We start from the raw sequence: 22,357 nt of genomic DNA, 5'->3' as shown, positions 1-22,357 counted from the left end.
TAAAAAACAGGAAATGTATTCACAAGGTTCTAAATTTTTTTATTTTGCATTCCATCAGCTACTGACATTACTGCTTCTTTATATATCCTTCCAGAGATATTTTAGTGAGTTTATAGACAATAAAACTAATTAAACACCATGTGGGAGGACACAGTACATATCCTTTTTTAATTGAGGTAAAATTGGTATATAACACTGTATTAGTTTCAAGTGTACAATAGAATAATTTAATTTTTGTCGACACTACACAGTGATCACCCCAGAGTCTAGTTACCATATGTCACCATACAATTAACGCCCTTCACCCATTTCACCCACCCCCACCCCCTTCCCCTCTGATAACCACCAATCTGTTCTCTGGATCTATCAGTTTTGGTTGGTTTGGTCATTTTGCATATTTTTTTAAGTTCACCACAAAAATACACAGAAAAAGGAAAAATGGTCCTTATTTTTAGACGCCGTATTGTCTGTGAGAAAATACTAGAAGATGTGTTCTTGGTTTTCAGTAGATCACATGCAGATATTTAAGAAGCTAATTTTAATTTAAAAGCTCCAGTTTTTCTTATTTTGAAGCATTTTAAAAATCTTGGCCCAAAGAATTTTGTGGGGCAAAGGCACCAAGGACCTTTGCTTCCCAAAGTCCGATAATGGTGAATGCACAGAACTCCCAGGCTAGGAGAAAACCTGGGGGTCCTTGGCTTTAAGCTTCACAGTGGATTCGCATTATCTCCAGGGGCAAGTTGAAGCTCTTAATGTGGCATGACCACCATGACCTGACGCCCTCTGCCTTCCCCACCCCTTCTCTCTACCCTTACTTCTCTTTCCTTGATGCTGGATTTTATGTTCCAGCAACTGCTCCGCCCTACATACTTACGTAATTTTCCCCTAATTTTTTGTTGTGGCTTTTTATGATGTCCTTCCTCTCTGGGATACGGTCCCTACCATCTCAATCTGACTAATTCCCGTTCACCCTTTGTAACCCGTTGTGGAGGGCCCCTCCTCTGGAAGCCATCCATCCACCATCACCCACCTTCCAGACGGCTGTTACTCCAACCCTGGGCTCTCCTGTACCCAGAGCCACTGCTGCCATGTTTGGATTACAGTTACCTGCTAAGTAAGTATCTCTTCTGCCCTATCTCCTCAGGGTTTGGGCTCCTTAAGGATAAGAAATGTGACATTATCTTTGTCCTCCCCATTCCTCCCCTACAATACCACTGGTCCCTGTGCCTGATTTGAGGCTATGCCCCTAAGGGTTGTGGGTTGGGTCTGGGGAGAGGCTGGATAGTTAAGATGAAGAGATGTAGGAATGGGTCCTGTACCTGGGACAGGTGGGTGGGGGGAGTTTTTGATAGTTAGGATTAGGCCAACAAGTGATATCAGTAAAGATAAAGAGTCAGAAAGACTTGTAGAGTTAGCAAGTTCCAGAGTTCCTGGCAGAATGTCAATAGAGAGTGTCCTTCTTTAAAAAATCTGGTTCCCAGTAGCCAGCCCCGCCTTATCAGGAGACAGCATCTGATCAGGAGACAGCATCTGATGTGGAGAGAAACCCACTGGCACCATGTGGATGCCTCTGGGTAGTTTCCACCTCACAGGCACCTGGTTTGAATTTCTCCCACACCTTGGCCCCCATCTAGCTCTGATGTTAGGACCCTTCCTGGCCTGTCCCGGGTTCACAGAGTGGGCTCTTCTGCCTTAATGTGATCTAGACTGCTTCTTAGCTGCCAGTTTAGACAAAAAAACATGAGTATAAGGAAATGAAAGGTTAAGAAAGGATGAATAGAAAGAAACTTGAAACATTTCTCCAGGTGTAGCCCTCAGCAAATGTAAACACTGAGCTATTTTGAAGGTATGTGTTTTCTACAGAAAGGTTACTGGGCCTTAAATCTGGGAGTGGCTGGATCTGTCCCAGTCTATTTCAAAAGTTATGTATTGTGTTCTTTGTACATCAGCCTGAATTTAGAATTCAGTTTCTAAAGGCACAAAGGATGCATTCAGTCATGCTGACTGAATGGATGACGGAGAGTTATGAACATTGATGGGCTGGTAGAATCAGGTCAATGAATGTCATTAGAACATTCAGGTCTACAATAAAGCTGTTTTTTTTGTGTGGCCAAATGACAGTCCACACTGACACTTACTTTGTCAATATAGAGAAATTTTGGTTCAAGGAGAATTTGTACAAAATAGTTTTTTCCATGGGTTCCTATTTATTTAACAGAGTTTTAAAGTATCATTTTTGTCTAGCCATATAATATAAAATTCACATAATACATGTGGACATTATTTTCAAAACACAGTGTTCATGATTTGGGCCTGTTTGGCTAGGTTTTTTCTTTGGTAAAGAGCTCTAGGCTCTTCTTGGGCAGATAAGTTGGGGAAGATGTATAATGTGCAGTTTATCCTGGCTCTGGAGTACCTAGACTGATGAGTCTACATCATAAAATGCTGGTAGTGAGACCTTAGTCAGGTTATAGGGTATTTACAACATTAAACTGCCCTGAAGCTATGGGCATTTGAAGGCTCCTTTACGATGCCTGTAGCCATTGGCTGTGTTGTAATACTGGATCATCTTCCTTGGGGAATCTGTACCCAGATGTTTTTTGCCCCACCCCGCCCTTCTGAGGGAAATAATCTAGAAAATCTGCTCTAAATTAGCTCTTAATTCCTAATCTCTTGAATAACATTATACAAGACAAGAAAAACTGGATTGAAATATATATGAGTATTTAATTAAGCATAAAAAAATTACCATTGGGAAACATCTGCTAAACTGAATTTAACGTGGATTTCATTCTAGCAGAAAGGATTAATACTTTCTTTACTTGCCACTTTAAAGCTGGCAAGACCCTTTTTCCAACTTTCCTTCAACCTCCCCTCATACTCTTATCAATTATGTAAGATACATCTAGAAGTAGCAGTTGTCTTTCTTTTTTTTTAAACGAAAACATAGTATTGCACTGCAATAAAGTAAGGTTAATTGTATGTTGGGGCCATAATATATCATCAATGTCTAAATTATCTCTTTAGCATAAATCTATTTTCTTTGAACCACTGAAACAGCATCTCCTTCCAGCCCCCTTTGAGTCCACATGACACTATGAAAAGGGCTTTGGAGCCAGACAAACATAGTTTAAGTCTTGGCTCCTATTTTTGCTAACTATGTGATACGGTCCTTAGTCTATGCTGTGCCTCAGTTTACCCATCTTTGATGATACGAATAATAAACAGTACTTCATTCCCAAGGAAGTGATGAGTATTAAATAAGACAATGTATGTAGTGCAGTGAGTCTTAGAACCTGTCTCGGCATCTGCTGTAGGGCCTGTTCAAACGGTTGTTGGGCTGTAACCCCCAGAGCATCTGAGTCAGCTGGTCTGGAGCAGGCCCCAGCATCTGCATTCCTAACAACTTCCCACGTGTTACTGGTGCTTCCCTGCTAGGAAGCACACTTCAGCAACTGCTGACGTAGACCATCCTTTACAGAGACTGGCTTCATGGATCATTCGCAGCAGATGTCAGTTTTGCTCATTTCCATCAGAGCCTGTCCTTGACTGAGAAAACCATCAGTAACAATGGGAGTGCATTGGGACAAGGAAAAACCTTCTGGTGTTGATTCAAATAGTGCCTTTTGAGAAATGACCGAGGTTTGGGAAGTATTCATTTTGAGGGGTTATCCTGGGCTTTGCAATGAGATATCCCTAATGATGAGTTTTAGCTTTTCCGTTAACAGCTTTGTGACCTCAGGTGCCTCATACTTCAAACTCCTCATCTGTGCAGTAATGACGGCTACTTGGTAGAGTTGTTTTGAGAACTAAATGAAAAAATTGGGTATCAAGTGAGCGGTTAAGTGATATATATTAATATGAATATGTTGTTTATTAGTGTGAATATATATTAGTAATATGACTGTATTAAGGATTAATATGAGTATATAGTAATATGACTATAAATGAAGAAAACCTAAATGTGGCCTAGGATTCCCAAACCAGTGACATCCTAGAGATGTTAAATAAAACTGATTTAAATCTCTTTTCACTATACAAGGATGTCTCCACATGGGTTCCACAACTAGAGAAACAAGAGGAAATACAGGGAAATTTAAGCAGTTGAATAAGGGGAGTAAGTACTTCTCTATAATTTTGATTTCCCTTAATGTTATTAGTGTCATTTTTGAAACTACAAAAAAAAAACCTCACTTAGTCCTCATAATAACACTGAAGTATGGTATCCAGGAGAAGTGTTTGCCTTAAGGCAAAAGGATGTGAAGAGTGTCTTCAGCACTGTTTTTGAGGTCACATCATGTGAAAGAAACAGGAATGGGAATTAATAGGTTGTTTTATTTTCGTAAACCCTATGATGTGACAGAAAGGACTTAAGCTGTCTGTCCAGACCATAATATAATTTCTTGAAAAAAAAATCAACACAGCCAAGGCTTGAAAGAAACAAGAGAGCTTTTTTCACAATCCCTCCCTCCATACAGGATTTTGTTGGCCCAGCCACATCCTTCCTATTTCGGGTGTTCAACTTCCTCATGTTAAAAAAAATGTTGTCCTTCTAGTTGTTTATGCAGGGATAATTTTAAAATTGTATTATGAAATTTACAAACACAACACTACAGAGAACAGTGCGACAATCCTCACGTGCCCATCAGGCATTCTCAACGACCATCCAAATACTACACAGAGCAAGAAAGCTTAACATTTATGACAAAGCATTGAGTTGATGGTAATTTTCAGAAATGAGTAGCTTCCTCTCTTCAAGGGAAGTGCAGAATTCCAACAATCCAGGCTAAGGCTTTCTACGCATTGCCTAATAATCACTTACCGAAGAATAAAAACCTTTTTATCTTACTTAGCTGCTTAAGATATATCACATCAACCAGACTGAATTTTCTTCTTCCCTTTTTTTTTGTACAAAGCTGAATCTACAAGCACAAGCTCTGTAAACATTAGAAGCAAGAGTCGAATAATGTTTGCTAAGATTTCCATTCTTTTGATTTTCCTGTTTCTAAAGGGAAAACAGCCAGAATATGTTAATAACAGTAGTAAATTGATTAAGTGGGATAGACTGTTCCATGTGCAGTGTTTAGAGGTATGTTTTTTCATCTTGCTAATGAATATTCCACTTACTCTATTTAGGAAAAAAAAAAAGACAGATTGACAATCTTAACACTTCTACAGGTCCCCTGTATATTTGACTTTGAATTGACTTGAAGGTATTTTGCCCTCAGCCAAATCTTAATGTATTTTCCGTTATCACACGTTCTCATAAAGCCTCTGTTGGTTCAATCATCTTGTCAATTTTTCACATTTAATTTAATCTGTGATTGCCCAGCTATCAAGCTCTGTAGCTTTACATGAGAATTTTCCTGATCTTTCAGGATCACGAGGCAGGGAGACTACCAGCTTTGGCATCCCAGCCTTGTCAGTTAACAGCTTATTTGACACGGCAAAAATTGCATAAGCATCTGAGCACCAGCTCATTTTGGCTGTAGGACATGAGAGAAAGTTTGAACGTTGCCTGAGAATTTATTAAAAAGTAAGAATTGTGTATGGGGCAGTGTTGATCCAACTTCACCCCAGAACATAAGTATCTGGAGAATAATGCATTTCACAGCAGTGATTATGACTTGCTAGTATTTCTTTTCAAATGCGTTTCTAGAAGGGCCAGAAGAATCTCTGGGTGGCTCTGGTAACTGTTAGTCCATTCTTGGGTGAATCTGCTGCTGTTTTGTTCCTTCAGTTTTTGCTTTCTTCTTATACTCCACAGATGAGTGAAATCATTTGATACTTGTCTTTTTCTGCCTGGCTTATTTCACTGAGCATAATACCCTGTAGCTCCATCCATGTTGTTGGAAATGGGAGGATTTGTTTTCTTCTTATGGCTGAATAGTATTCCACTGTGTATATGTACCACATTTTCTTCATCCATTCATCTACTGATGGACACTTAGCTTGCTTCCATTTCTTGGCTATTGTAAATAGTGCTGCGATAAACATAGGGGTGCATCTGCCTTTTTCAAACTGGGCTGCTGCATTCTTAGGGTAAATTCTTAGGAGTGGAATTCCTGAGTCAAATGGTATGTCTATTTTTAGTTTTCTGAGGAACCTCCATACTGCTTTCCACAATGGTTGAACTAATTTACATTCCCACCAGCAGTGTAGGAGGGTTCCCCATGTGTGGATGTTTTATTTTCCTTTCTTTAATTGCTTCAAACTCTAGCCACTAGACCATGTATGAGGGACCAATGACCTAGATATGCACACTACAAAATTATTTTCTAGGTTCTAGCCTCTGCCCTTAACTAGCTGTTTAACCTTGGGCATGTCACTTAACCTCTCTGGGCCTCAGCTTGCGCCTCTGTAAAGTTAGGAAATTGGGCCAGGTGATCTCAAAAAAGGTTCCTGCATTATTTTGCTTTATATCTCGAGCATGCAGTGGAGGGAGCAAACATTTTAGAGGCAGACAGACTTGAGTTTCACTTACCAGCAATGAGATCTTGAGCAATTACGTCTGTAAAGTGGGGATGACACCACCTTCATAAATTGTTATGAGATTTATAAGATGTTGAGGGTATAGCTCCCAGGTCAGCCATCCTTAAATCTGTTACCATCCCCACCACCCCACCCCCGTGGTATGTTAATGTCACAGCTTTTCTATGTATACTACACTGTGACCTGAAGGCCAACGGAACAATGCCTCTGGGTGATGAACTTCCCTCCCTGCCAGGGTTTCCATGGCCCTGTCTGGACACCAACCACCACTGTTGCCATGACTTAGAACTCTGGCCATTCACCACAGGTAGTGTGTGCTGGTGGTATTTTTGCTTTAAAATTCTGACCAAATGGGGAAATTGGGTACTGAGTACTTACACAATATCTCCACTTATCTGTTGTTTTAATACAGGTTCCCTTGTTTCTGGAGAGGATTTTCTGGGTGTGCCCATCACGGCTGAGCTAGACTCAGGCCAGTGTGGTCCATCTATGGTGGGGAAGAAAAAGGGGGGCCCTCTGGAGCCACAGCATTTGGCTTCAAATCCAGCTTTGCAGCTCCTGATGTATATGATTTCAGGAAAATGATGTAACCTGAGTCTCGGTTTCTGTATTTGTAAACTGGGATTAGTCTCTGAGGTTGTAAGGAGATTATGTGAATGAATACCTACCAGGTACCTAAAATGGTGCATGGCACCTACTAAGTTATCAGTACTGTTAGTTATTTTTCATTCCATCCAGCTGCCCTTGAAAAGAGACAACAGGTGCCAGGAAAGTGCAGTTTCCCACGAGGCACAGGTTTCTGAGATTGCTACAAAAGACCTGGAAGTTGTTCTAGAATCGAGACCAAATCAGTTTGAATTACCCCCTCCTCCCCAGCTTCCTATACTACTGTCCTTCCCCAGGGAAATGAGAGGGGCAGAGACTATGACACTGGTTAGGGAGCCCAACTGCCCTGTGTGCAGGGTTCACAGGTGCACCAATTCAGGTACCACCATACCAGGAGGCACAGTGACTGACGGTGATCCTGCATCAGTGCTGACAGCTGGCTCTTGAGGATGCCCGCAGTTTCCAAGTGATCTGAATCTCCTCTCTGTGCCCAGTTAAAAAAGAAAGTGGTGATGTTACCACCAGAATGGGGGCACCTGAAACAGGGTATGTCAGTGAGGGGCATCTTGCCCAACTCCCTGTCAGCTTCCATCTGTTGTGTCCCAACAGGACATGTGCAGTAAGGAATGTGCCAAGTGAAACAGACGCGGCCTCAGAGCCCCCAGTGGCCCTGTGGAATTGGGAGGTGCAGTAGAATGAAGACTGGCTCCCCCTTGCTCAGTCATGGCTGCTTCTAGCGTGTGATCTTACACAAGTCCCTTCAACTCTCCAACTTCTGTTTTCTCAGCCAAGGAATGACCATAGGAGTCTCATGGAGGTGGTGGGGAGGGGGCCTGTGCTGAGAGGAATACATGAAGTGGTTACTGGAACTCAGCTACAGTTCCATACGTCTGTAGCCAGTCACTCTGTAGCCATCATTCTGAAGCCTAGTACTGCTCCTGATGGACAGAAGAAGGTGCTCACTGAATGTGGTTTGGGTGAGAGGTTTTTATTTTTATTTATTTTTCATTTCATCTTGTTTTGTCTTAAGTGCACGATGCTGGAAGGAGTAGAAACCCTCATGGCGACTTCACGAATAACAAAATGATTTTGTGAAGTGAAATGGGTGATTTCATCCTGTAGTGGGAAACGGGTATTCTCGTCATTAGGATTAGAGAAACCAGGCCTAGGAGGAAAACTGGTTTGTTTGGGTCCCTATGATTTAGCAGCTGAACTGGGTCCCAAAGATGGGACTTCTAAGTCATAATACGATAGTCTTGGTGTACTTAGTACTTCCCACAGTTTCTCTCTGAAATACTCTGGCTGTTGGAGCAGAAGGACAGTAACAACATTTTAGTACCTGTGTTCTCTAATTACAGAAAGCTGAGTTTTGATGACAGGATTCTGTAAGTAATGTTTGGGATTTATTTTTTCACAAGATAATGAATATTAATATTTCTCAAATGAAAATTCTGTAGGTATTCTACAGAATAGAATTTTAGTAAGTTTTGAAGTACAGTTGACATGCAATATTAGTTTCAGGTGTACAACATTGTAATTTGACAATTGTATACATTACAAAATGATACTTATATAAATTACAAAATGCTTACCACATTAAAGTGTAGTTACCATCTGTCACTGTACAGAGTTATTACAATATTATTGACAATATTCCCTATGTGATACTTTTCATTGACTTAATTTATTTTATAACCAGAAATTTGTAACTCTTTACCCCCTTTACCTATTTTACCCATCTCCCTCCCCCGCACAAGTCTGTTTCTGTTTCTCTTTCTTTTTGTTTAGATTCCGCATATAACTGAAATCATACAGAATTTGTCATTCTCTGTCTTATTCCACTTAGCATAGTACCCTCTGAGTCCATCTGTGTTGTTACAAATGGTGAAATTTACCTATATTGATCGCAGCATTATTTACAATAGCCAAGACAGGGGAGCAACTTAAGTGTCCTGATAGATGAACCGATAAAGATGTGTGTACACACACACACACACACACACACACACACACAGAAAGATCATTCAGCCATAAAAAAGAAATAGAATTTAAAAAGGTATCCATTTACCATGAAGGAGACCCATTCTATCCTACACTGTTGCAGAATTTGAAGCAGTTTCCTTTTCTATTCTTAAATTCACACACAGTAAAATTCGTTCTCAGTGATGTCCAGTCCCGTGTGTTTTCACAGTGACATGAGTCATGCATCCACCACAATCAAGAACAATTCCAGCACCTTCAAAAATTCCTTCATGGTGCTCCTTGAAAGCAGCCCCTGCCCCCAAAAGCAACCCTCGGCAAATCCTGACCTGTTCTCCATCCCTGCCGTTTTGCCTTTCCCAGAGCGTCATAACAACGGTATCGTAGAGTATGCAGTCTTTGAGGTCTCGGAAAGCAGCTTCTTACTCTTCATTCTGTGTGTTCCAAGGTGAATGGGAGGGTTTCTTACAGATCCTCTAGCAGGTGGGTATCTGTTGAATGTTGGTTCCATTTGGCTAATTTTTCTTTTCTCGTGTTATTTTAAACTTCTAATAAATAATAGAATCAGTTGGACCGCTTATTATTATTTTTGAAACGTAGGGTCTTCTAGTATAGTATTCATTTGGGATAATAAACTAAACGTAAATACATTGCATAGTTACATCATTATTAAGCTTCAACTTGGCATGCTTTTGTTACTCTTGATTTGACAGTATCTGTGATGCAGAATAAATAGGGGGAACATCACAAATTCAGGTGGAAGAATAGGAATAACCAACACCACCTTCCAGTTCTGTTCCAAAGGTGCAGGTGGCAGACTCTCAGAACTTCCCATCCTGAGTCCCTATCAGTCCTGTCATAGGAGCAGGGCAGTGAGCATGTGACACCCTCGCCGCTGCGTTCTCTGATGAGCACACAGACCTGCTGGGATGTGCAGGTGGCTCACAGGTTTATTTTTTCCTACAAACTGAGTATGTTTGTTACTGGTCTTGATCTGAAGATGTCCATGACCGAGTTTCTCAAACGTTGGAGTGACTGTGGCACAAGTAAAAATACCAGTAGTAGTGAAGTTCTTAATGGCAAAAGCCTCAAAACCTGAAAAAATGGGTCCTGAGGCCCTGTGATCCCTGAACAGACCCTGGGAAGAGAAGCGGACACGGGCAAGGAATGAATGGAAGGGGCCAGCGTTTCTTGGAAGGCCCTTGTTTTCCTTTGCCAGTTTATGTAAATACCACCTTCCTACCTGCTCTCCAGCTTTCTTCAGCTTTTTATTGAAACATATGTACGGGAAACCGCGCATACCAGAATCGAAGAGGTCCGTGAGGTTTCAAACCGAGCCTTACGTGAGCACGCACGCCGGAAGCCAAGTCACTGCAGGACTCGGGGAGCCTCCTCGTGCCCCCTGCGTCACTTCCGAGAGGGACAGCCATCCCAACCCCATGAACTGGCATTGCCTGTATTTTTGTCGCTGTGTAACTTCGAATTGTAGCCCTGTGCTTTTACTCCAAATGGTCTGGTTAAATAGATGCTTCCAGAAGAAATGCTAGGCCTACCCTGTGACTTCCTGGATTTCTAAAAACTACTGCAAACTCCAGGATGCCCACAGATCCTGGGCACACATCAGGACTTTTTCTCATGTCTCTGCTCTTTTTAAAGTTTATTTAGATATTTCTGTATAAACAGAGGAACTACTTCTGCTGTTCCGGATAAGGGGTTGGGCTTGCTATAGAGAGGCACTTAGTTCCCAGAACTCGCCACCTGTATACACCCCGGTACATGCACAACAAGTGGAGTTTGCCACTGACCTTCAGCTCCTTTGGATCCATCTTGGATTGTAAATAGGGGTTAAGATTAGACAAGAATGCTAAGTAAGCGTGATTTATTTTTTCTTGGCTGCTCTTACATGGAATTGGAGGGGATGTTTTACAACTTGAGAATGAATTCTTGATTTACATCCAACTGGGTGTAGCCTGGTACCTTGTTTTGAAGGTGAGGAAGGCCGTGTGTGCTGCAAGAGGAGAATCTGTCTAACACAGTCATTAAGGACTTTTCCCAGACAACAAGCAAAGCAGTGGAGGCTGTGCTGTGTTCTATTGATCTCAATAAGGAATGGCTCTGTCATGAAATCCCTTTCCCTGTAATGGCGTGGGAAGGGAAATCAATATTGTAAATACTACTTTTTTCAAACAGTCACGTAAAATCTAGAAAATGCCACTTGAAATGCAAATACCTAATTCAAACTATGAACAAACACATCTAAAAGAGATCACAGAGAAAACTTACTACTTGACATTCACATGCTGCTAATACCAACGGAATCTCCTGAGTTTCTGGCATCTAATGAAACCTAAGTTCTTAGGAAACAAGTTTCTGAACCAATAAACCTATGAAAGTAGCAAACGTGCATAAACGGATGCCCAAGCTCACTTAAGGAAACCCAACCCGTATCTCTCCATGGTAAAGGCCGCTTGTGAAACGTTATTTGCAATCTATATTCAATATAGGTTAGTCAACTAGTTAATGTCTGTGTTGTAGTCTTAAAGTGACATGGAAGTATTTCTTTGTACCAAAAGAGTGCTTGATGAGATGTTTTCATAATGATCATTACTTGTAGGTATAAGATTTTTGTAGTGTTTTGTGTTTTTTTTCAAACTTTCATTTCTGTTCTTTATACTTCTTTGCATCTTTTTAATCTACTAACAAGTGTTCAGTTTTTCACTAATTATAATTATATTGTTAACAAGAAAAACAAAGGTTCACAAGGTTAATGTGCCATGATGCTTAACACTAGCTAATTTGAGGGAGTTGGAAAATAAACAGTTCTCTTCTTGAGCTTTTCTGTATTTTCAATATCTCTAAAACTTGAAGTTGCCGTAATTCAGTGAAAAATAAAATCTCCCCATACTGAGGCACACTACTTGCTGTTTTAGAAGCTAAGAAGTATTATCCCTTTTTTACAAAAGGAAGTTCATTCAAATAATCTGTGAAGAACAGGCGTTCTCAACCCTGGCTACCCTTTACAGTTACTTAGGGCATTGTTAGAAATACCAATGTTTGGGCCTCCCTCTTGGCTGGTTAATTCAGAATGCCTAGGAGATGGGGCACAATCATTGGTAGGTCTAAAAAGTTCACAGGTGATCTAGTGTGTAGCCAGAATGAGGAACACTGATACAGATAAAGGCTAGAATTTGAGTTGAAAATGAAGAAGGCAATTGATTATCGTGTTGACTTGGCTCTCATTCATTCCTTATGTGCACCTGATGCCTACTTAAAAAAAAATCAGTCAAAATCTTGCTGGCAGGAAAAGAACATCCAAAACTTAGTGGCTTGAAGAAAGTTCTTCCTGATCCTGTGAGTTTTGATCAGGGCCAGTTCCCCTAGGGCTGGGTGGGCTGGGGTGCATCACCTCCAGGCCCCAGGCTTCTCCACACGTGGCCCCCAAGGGCTAGGACGGTTTCACTTGGTGACTGGGAGGGCAAACCCTCATCAATGACCCGTTTTTAAGTCTTTGGTTGTGTTGTGTTTACTGAAGTCCCATTGGCAAGTCACACGGCCAAGGGTGGGATTCAAGGGGTGGAGAAACATTCTTTGCCTCTTGATGGAAAAGCTGCAAAGTAAAAGTAGTTAAGCAATTTCTAAAATAGTTATCTACCCCTCAGTGGTCAAAAAATGAGGAAAATTCCTAGGAGTGGAGTTACTGGGTTGTTTGGTATTTTTATATTTCTTTCAGCCATTGATTTCATATAAAACATTTTTACATGCCTGTCTGTTTTTATAACTGGTGCTCCTCATTTAACAGGATGTCATAGCTCTTCCATGTTATGAAGAATTCTTCGCCATAATTTTTAATAGCTTTATAGCATACCATTATTTGAATGCACTATAACTTATTTAGCAAAGCCTTAAATCATGGGCACTTAGGAGGTGTCATTGGTAGTCATAGTTGTTTTATTAATAAAGTTGGTAATTAATGATGACTGATACTTTCTCAGCACTTAATATGTACCAAGCACCATTCGGAGTGCTTTAAGTATATGATGTACTTCACATCAACTCCATAAGGTGTATTTACTCCTTCTACCCTCATTTACAGAGAGGAACAGAGACATTAGCTGGCCGGTCGGTGGTCTCAGGTTTTTGAACCCAGGCCAACTTCAGAGTCTCTCCTTTTAACTGCTATGTTACACTGCCTCCCAAATAATAATTTACAAATAACTTCCGTAGGACAGATCCCAATATGTTGAACTGCTGAGTCAAATGATGTGCACATTTTTAAGGTTGTTTTTTTTTTTAATGGAACACTTCACCAATTGGCATGTCGTCCACGCGCTGGGTCTTGCTAATCTTCTCTGTATCATTCCAATTTTAGCGTATGTGCTGCTGGAGTGAGCACTTCAAGGCTTCTGATACAAAGTGTCACATTGCTCTTCAATAATTGCACCGGTTTATACTCCTGCTGGGAGGCCTGAGACAACCATTTCTCTGTGTCCCCTCCACTACTGGGTGTTACCATTTTCTAAATCTTTGCCAGTTTGATGGGTATAAAAAAGAGGAGGGGGCAGGGAGTTTTGGGGAAACCTCTGTGTCTTCCACTCAGTTTTGCTGTGAACCTACAATTACTCTAAAAAAAAAAAGTATTGAAATTAATTTTTTTTTAATTAGAGGCTATCTTCAGATTTAAACCTTAGTAGCTTTAGTTGCTAGTGAGTGTGTGTTTGCCTTTTTCTTTTTATCGAGATATAAAGGACATAGAACATTACAGTGGTTTCAGGTATGCAACATAATGATCTGGTATTTGTATATACTGTGAAATGATCACCACAATAAGTCTAGTTAACCTCCATCACCACTTAGTTACAGTTTTTTTCCTTGTGATGTGAACTTTAAAGATTCTCTCAATTAGCAACTTTCAAATACACAATATGGCATCGTTAACTAGAGACACCATGCTGTACATTACATCCCCAGGACTTATTTTGAGCTTGTTTTCTGATATTTGACGTAAGCCAAGATACGGGGAAACTACATGCAAATGGAACACCAATTCAGAGATTCCCAAAAGGATAACAGGACAACGCTGTGTGTGTGGACAGCGTTGGAAGGTGAGGCCTGGAAACCCAGTGCGGTGACCACACGTGACAGAGCCAGGCGGACAGCATGAGTGAGTGAAGCAAGGTGGGGACCAGGGTGGCAGGATCACTCCTGGCTGCACACAGCCCCAGGGAGTTGTCGTCAAGGGACAGTGGCAGTCCAGAATGTCATGGGAAATCTGTTAGGTTTTTTTTTTTTTTCAGTCTTCCACCTCCCCTTCTATGGGATCAAACCAAACAGGCCCACCAGTCAGATACGGCATGTGCACTGCCAGTCTGCTGTTTGCGTCTGGGGACAAGATCACAAGACACCCCTGTGTGCCATGGCCAGCATTCTGGTACCTTCCTGGCTGGCTGGACTCCAGCAGCAAACTGATGGACCCAGACAGGGTTTCAGTTCTGAGGAGCTCACTAGGGCAGACTGCTTGATTAGTGACAATCTAAAGAAAAAGAAAAAAAATGTCAGTTCAGAGTCAAGCTTTTGAAGGAGGAGGAGACAAATGTTAAGCTGGGCCCAGAGGCAGCAGAAGCAGCCATGCAGCCTGAGAGGTGGGTAAGAATTCTAGTAAGAGGAGGAACAGGAGCCAGCAAGAGAAGTTGAGAGGACAGAGGGTGAGTGGTTGCTGGGCAGGCCGCTCAGAGTGGCTTGAAGCAGACGCAGACACAGGGCAGATGGTTCAAAGTAATCCTGAACCCCCTAAATAGGGGGGCAACAGGGTCAACGCCGATTATAGAAGAAGCTACCTGGTGGTATTGCCAACAAAGTGGGCAGACTAAAGGCAGAGAGACTGGTTTGTAGGCAATTAAAATAGTCTTGGTGAGAGATGTTGAGCACCTGAGTTGAGACAGCGCCAGCAAAGGGAAGTGACACTATTTAAGCAGGTAGGGCTTGTAAAACAGTTCGGGGTTCAACTGAAAATCATTTGGGTGTCAACTGGATTTATTGTGCTCATTTTGCATTATGTACAAGTATTGAACCAGTATGCTGTACACCTGTAGCTGACATAATGCCGTATCTCCTTTAATCCTCAATTAAAAAAAGAAAAAAAATGTGGGATAGAACCCAGCATTCTTTATTTTAATAAGCCCTCCAGGAAGTTTTGATATTCTCAAGTTTGAAAACATTACTTCAAATTCTTTCTTCCTCTTCTTTTCCTTCTTCTTTTTTGCTCAGTGATTTGCACAGTATTTGCTACTTATGTGACCATTTGTTTTTGGATGGACCTATTTAAATGTCAAAGACAGTATTCTGGCATTTGTTTACCTTATGGTACTCCTGGAATGCCTGGTAAAAGTCTAAGAGGAGATTACTTCCCTTCTATTCATGCCAGAAATTGGCCCAGCCTGACACAGCCCACCAAAGGATATTCTGCTACTCTGAATGGTTTGCCCACCCAACAGTGGGCACATGCTATAATGCATGTTTTCCTCCAGGTGCTTTCATTAACCTTTAAATAAAAGGCCTACCCTCTTCATGTGTGGCCATGCAATCACAAACTTTCATAAACATCATCATCATGAATTTGCTTTTTGTTTCATAATTTACTCACAAGACCTCACCCTCTCAGGAAAGCACAGTCATTTGAAGGAAAGTTACAAAGAGCAACTGATGCTCATTTTTTGGCTCCTAAGATGTGTGATGCCAGATAGAGGGTTCCTTAAACGGAACTAGCAGGAGGGGAGCAATAATAATACAGAACAGTGCATATAAATATAACCCACTTGCTCTAAATGTTACTGTTTTTCTTTTCTACATTAAATTAGCATAATTTTGCATGGAAGACAAGAAATCAGATGAAATTTATTTTGCTTTGACATATTAAAAACAAAAACTACAACATATTCTCAACACAAACCAAACCCTTGAAAAGAAAACAGAGATGTTGAGAGACAAACTATTTATCCAGTTTATTCTCAGAGAGCTGGAGTTCAGAGGTTCCCATGTGCCACAAGAAGCAATACTTCTAAAAGAGAAATAGCTCTTAAAAGTTGATTTTTAAATTTTCTTCATTCTGTTAGTGTAATTTTGGTGCAGCCCATTGGATGGGTCAAATTCTGGGCTGTCCTCACATGGCAGAACAATTTTTACCTCCATTCAATCACTGTAGTGTTGCTTCCCAGACAACACTTTTAGTTTGTAGAATCACATTCTACTACATTCGAGATCCACCTGAAATTCTACCCATCTGCTTCTGGATGAAGGCTTTTCTAAACCACGTGACAATAAAGGGCTTGTTGAAATAAAGACTTACGGGTCCTATCCCCAGACTTTCTGATTCAGTCTGCAATGGGGCTTAATTGGATTTCTACGCTTCACCCATTTAGATTGAAATTTTAGATTTCTAAAAAATAGCTATATAGTAATTTTTTTAAAAAATGCCAGGTATGGCCTAATGAACTGCTGGTAGGTTAGAAATCAGTTAGGAGGCTCCTTTACTGCACAAATTTCAACAGTCACAGCTAGAAGGGATTAACTTGTGGATTTGGGTTAATCATGAAGGTGAAGGATTTGAAAACACTTTTAGTGGAGGAAAGAAGGGAAAGCTGTCAGGCGACAAGTCAGAAGTACTGAAACCAAAGTTTTCACTGACTCAGAAAAATTTTCCATAATTAAGGCTGTCTGATAAGAGCTTAAGATGACCAACCCTTAAAGAGAAAGGTAGCCAGAGGGTCAGTGGATCAAGGTCAGTCTTTATTTAGGTCAGGATTGTATTGTAATCTGAACTGCTCTGAGCCAAAGATTACCCACATTTCTAAACATCCCACTGACCTTTCCTGTTGGTCACCAAAGACTAGCAGGAACTACTCTGGAGTAGGGGTGGGGGTGCTGCTAGTAAAAATATATTTATTTATATCAGTAAATGTAATCCTTCTGGATACACTAAGCCAAAGGCTCCAGAAACGTCTCATTCACATCTTTACCCCCAGCATCTACTCTGGAACATAGGAGGCATGCAAGAAAACCTTGAATGAGTGAGTAAATTCTCTTAAAACAAATTCAACACATTATATTTAGCATGTCCATACTGCTGGGCAATTCCCTTAAATTTCTCAAACTCTAGTTTACCCAGTTTAGCAATGAGGAACATATGAAAATATTAAAACATTTAAATTTATAAAATCCCATTGAGTCTAAAATGATGGGTTTTTCTTTACTCATTTCATCTTTTCCTTTTGCAACTAGAAAAGAGTCAATTTGTTGGCAGTTATCAGAGATGAATGCAGAGGTGACTTTTTTTTTTGGTATCATTAATCTACAATTTGTATCATTAATCTACAATAACATGAGGAACATTATGTTTACTAGACTCTCCCCATCACCAAGTCCCCAAGAGGTGACATTTTAAGAATGCTCTGCCATCATCTGAGGGCTGCAGAACTCTAGAACACCCCCATGAAACAAAACAGGATCTCTCTTGGTGAGTTTCTTGTGTTCAAAATTATAAGTGATTAATGAACCAGTGGGTAGGCAAAACCAAAAATGCCTCTTTTTATTTCAGAAAATGACCACAATTAACAATGTGAAAAAGAGGCTACAAGTTTTTTATTCACTTTCTGGTTTTTAGTTAAATCTCCATTTTTTAAATTGTTGAAGCTAATCAGCAATGAACATTGTGTACTTATTTTCTTTTGTGGAATTATTCTTCAGTATTCACAAGCACAGTGACTACATCAGTGAAGCAAATAAGACTCAGGTGTATGTAAATTATTTGAGATTTAAACTTTTTAAACTATAACATTCGAGTTTTTTAAACTAAAAAAATTTGCTCATTTCGTATGCAAATATGTGTACATGGTTTTGTTAATAATGTACAATTGCATGTTGTCAAGCAGGGGCAGGTTTGCCCCACAGGAGACCATTTGGCAATATATGGAAACATTTTTGGTCGTCACAACTTGAGGGGGATCTCACCACAGTTTAAGGAGGTGCTGCTTCTGGCGCCAGAGGTTAGAGGCCAGGGAGACTGGCAAACATCCTGCAGTCCTAGGACAGCCCCACAGCAAGGTGATCTGCCCCTACTGTCAGCAGTGCTGCGAAGTGGATGTGGGAGACAGTAACGAATCCGCCTCCTCCACAGCTACACTGTCCCATGATTTTAACAGAGGGATTGTGTTTTCAACCACGTATTAGTGAAGTATGCCAGGCATGGTGCTAAGCGTGACACATACCTTCTCTTATTTAACACTAACAAAACTCCGGGAGGTTGTGAAGGTTTATATGTGGTATCTTAAGGAGATTACGAAACTGTTCAAGGTCACATAGCCAGTAATGGTGGAGATGGGGATTTGCAGCGTCGACAATCTGACTTCAAAGCCTGGGCTGTAGTCCTTAGGTGTAAATAATGTCATAATGAACATCATTTATACAGATCTTCTCACTTTAAAAAGGATTTCCTTAGCTTATTTTGAAGCTATTGGTTTAAAGGGTCAGTGGGACTTGGCAGTTACAGTGGCTTTTCCTATGTGTTCACAAATTGATTTTCTGGAATTGTACGAATTTACAGTTTACCATTACACTGTGAGAAAACCCCTTTCAGTACCCTGACCTTATGTTAGCATTGACTTTTGATATCTAAAAACAAAATTTCTTGTTTGTTCAGTATGTTAAAAAGTATGTATCTGAGCTTAAATAATAAAAAATTGCTGTAATTCATTACCACATACAGATCTCCCAAAATGAGGTCCACACTGTGTAAGAAAATAAGGAGAGGCAAGTCAATATGAATAAAGCTTGCATTTCAAAGAATCACATTCATTTACTCAACAAATATGGGTATTTGGCTAAAAAGACTAAGTCCCAAGAAAAATATTCCTGGTTACTTTGGATTTCAAATCTGTTTAACTAAGCCTATGGAGAACAAATGGGAGAACTGGATTTTACAGATTAAAATGTTTTCTCTGATAATATTGTTGCCTTTTTTGGTCCCATACTTGAAATGCAAACTAGTCCCTTCCTGGAATACTTAAGAATTAAGGGCAGATTTTACTCACATACCCAAAACTATCCTCCCAGAATCCTGGCAAAGAGTGACCATAATTATAACAGTGACAATATTAACACATCATCTAGGACAGTAATTTTTTTTTTTGGTATCATTAATATACAATTACATGAGAAACATTGTGGTTACTAGATTTGCCCCATTATCAAGTCCCCACCACATACCGCATTACAGTCACTGTCCATCAGCATAGTAAGAGGCTATAGAATCACTACTTGTCTTCTCTGTGCTATACTGCCTTCCCTGTGCACCCACCCCCTACATTATGTGTGCAGATCGTAATGCCCCTTAATCCCCTTATCCTCCCTAGTCCCTTTCCCTTTTAACTGTTAGTCCATTCTTGGGTGAATCTGCTGCTGTTTTGTTCCTTCAGTTTTTGCTTTCTTCTTATGCTCCACAGATGAGTGAAATCATTTGGTACTTGTGTTTCTCCACCTGGCTTATTTCACTGAGCATAATACCCTCTAGCTCCATCCATTTTGTTGCAAATGGTAGGATTTGTTTTCTTCTTATGGCTGAATAATGTTCCATTGTGTATAGTACCACATCTTCTTTATTCATTCATCAACTGATGGACACTTAGGTTGCTTCCATTCCTTGGCTATTGTAAATAGTGCTGTGATAAACATAGGTGTGCATATGTCTTTTTGAAATTGGGCTCCTGCATTCTTAAGGTAAATTCCTAGGAGTGGAATTCCTGGGTCAAGTGGTATTTCTATTTTTAGTTTTTTGAGACACCTCCATACTGCTTTCCACAATGGTTGAACTTTACATTCCCACCAGCAGTGTAGGAGGGTTCCCTTTTCTCCACATCCTCGCCAACATTTGTTGTTGTTTGGCTTTTGGATGGTGACCATCCTAACTGGTGTGAGGTGATATCTCATTGTGGTTTTAATTTGCATGTCTCTGATGATTAGTGATGTGGAGCATCTTTTCATGTGCTTGTTGGCCATCTGAATTTCTTCTTTTGAGAAGTGTCTTCAGATCCTCTGCCCATTTTTTAACTGAATTATTTGCTCTTTATTTGTTGAGGTATGTGAGCTCTTTATATATTTTGGATGTCAACCCCTTATCAGATATGTCATTTATGAATATTTTCCCATACTGTAGAATGTCTTTCTGTTTTACTGATGGTGTCCTTTGCTGTACAGAAGCTTTTTAGTTTAATATAATCCCACTTGTTCATTTTTGCCTTTGTTTCCCTTGCCTGGGGAGATATGTTCATGAAGAAGTTGCTCATGTTTATATTCAAGAGTGTTTTGCCTATGTTTTCTTCTAAGAGTTTTATGGTTTCATGACTTACATTCAGGTCTTTGATCCATTTCGAGTTTACTTTTGTGTATGGAGTCAGACAGTAATCCAGGTTCATTCTCTTACATGTAGCTGTCCAATTTTGCCAACACCAGCTGTTGAAGAGGCTGTCATTTCCCCATTGTATGTCCATGGCTCCTTTATCATATATTAATTGACCATATATGCTTGGGTTAATATCTGGACTTTCTAATCTGTTCCACTGGTCTATGGGTCTGTTCTTGTGTAAGTATCAAATTGTCTTGATTACTGTGGCTTTGTAGTAGAGCTTGAAGTTGGGAAATGAGATTCCCCCTGCTTTATTATTCTTCTCAGGGTTGCTTTGGCTATTTGGGATCTTTTGTGGTTCCATATGAATTTTAGAACTATTTGTTCCAGTTCGTTGAAGAATGCTGTGAGTATTTTGATAGGGATTGCATTGAATCTATAGATTGCTTTAGGCAGGATGGCCATTTTGACAATATTCATTCTTCCTACCCAAAAGCATGGAATGAATTTCCATTTATTTGTATCCTCAGTACAGTATTTTTAAAATAGTATTACATCATCCTGTTAATGGATCCAGAAATCACTTTATATGTTTGACTAGAATTTTTAAGATGAGACTAGACCAGAAAATAGCATAAAATAAACAAGTGTATTGAATGGAATAAGCCTAAGTATTTTGTGAAACTTCATATATGTGTGTGTGTGTGAGGTGGTTTAAAATTGTTTTTCTGTGGGCTGTAGTCTAAAAGGCTGACAAACCACTGATGTAATCTACCCACTTCATTTGAAAGGTGAATCTGGGAGATGTTAAATGATACTCAAGGATACAGAGCTGGCTAAAGAGCAGGCTGGGATGAGAACTAAGTTCCCTGACCCCCAGGCCAGTCAATGTCTGTTCATCAGGGGTTTTGGCCTGAGGTCGGTCTCAGGGGAGAAAAACAGGGAACAGAGATGAGCTTTGTAAATGCCTTCAGGGAGTAGAAGGAGCCTCCTGCATATTGGCACAAGTGATGGGATCAGGAGCTTTGGTGTCTCCGTGTGTGTTTTACCCCAAGCCAATTAAGCCACTTACTGAATAGTGGGCACACTCTGTATTAGGCTTTTCAATCCTTTGCTTGCCATTATCTCCTCAAAATAATAACCAAATGATGTCTACAAAGTATTCTAATCGACCTGTCACAAGGAGTCTTGTTGAGTGTTTTGTCTCCTCCCTAAGATGGTCTACCAGGTAGGACAGATGTGGAGAATAGATGATTGATGGGCACCTGGGCAGTTGCTGTAGAGCAGGCAGAAATAGGTTGGCCTTGCCAAGAGGAGGAATATTCTGCAATAGTGAAAGGCAGAATGTTATTACGCCTTAGAGTACCGTGGCCTCTTGGGAAAACAAGGCTGCAACCAGGTCTACCTGATCCACAAACAAGCGAGGCCATGTTCACCATCAGACTTAAGTTGATGGGGCAGCCCCTGCAGGCCACATTCATTCATTCCTTTAAGGCTGGTCACATTATCTCCTGTGTGCCAAATGCCATGACATCAAAGGCACATACATGTGAGGACTGGCCCTCTGCTCAACGTCGCTTGTCCCCACAACAGATGCCTGACTGTCTTCAAGGAGAAGATTTGAGAGGTAAAATGCATATACAGTGACCCTTGAACCACACAGGCTTGGACTGCCCAGATCCATTTAGTTACACATGGATTTGTTTCAATAATACATTGGAAAATGTTTGGAGATTTGTGATGATTTGAAAAAATGTTTTCTTTTCTCTAGCTTAACTTTATTGTAAGAATACAGTGTGTAATATACATGACATACAAAAATAGGTGTTAATCAACTGTTTATGTTCTCGGTAAGGCTTTCCATCCACAGTAAGCTATTAGTTCCAT

General features: G+C 40.4%; 1 protein-coding gene and 1 non-coding gene across 2 annotated transcripts in view; one reads left to right on the top strand and one right to left on the bottom strand.

Moving 5' to 3' along the window:
- Window positions 1-22,357, top strand: part of LOC130678829 (N-acetyllactosaminide beta-1,6-N-acetylglucosaminyl-transferase-like) — a 36,766-nt gene that overhangs the window by 3,513 nt on the left and 10,896 nt on the right. The window lies entirely within an intron of this gene.
- LOC118914196 (U6 spliceosomal RNA) lies at window positions 13,366-13,471 on the bottom strand. The gene has a single exon (XR_005025521.2). It is a non-coding gene; the product is annotated as a U6 spliceosomal RNA (small nuclear RNA).

The sequence above is a fragment of the Manis pentadactyla genome, chromosome 16, assembly GCF_030020395.1.
Source record: "Manis pentadactyla isolate mManPen7 chromosome 16, mManPen7.hap1, whole genome shotgun sequence".
Lineage (NCBI taxonomy): Eukaryota > Metazoa > Chordata > Mammalia > Pholidota > Manidae > Manis > Manis pentadactyla.
The sequence above is the reverse complement of the archived record's forward strand: the minus strand, read 5'-3'. Positions and strand labels throughout refer to the sequence as shown.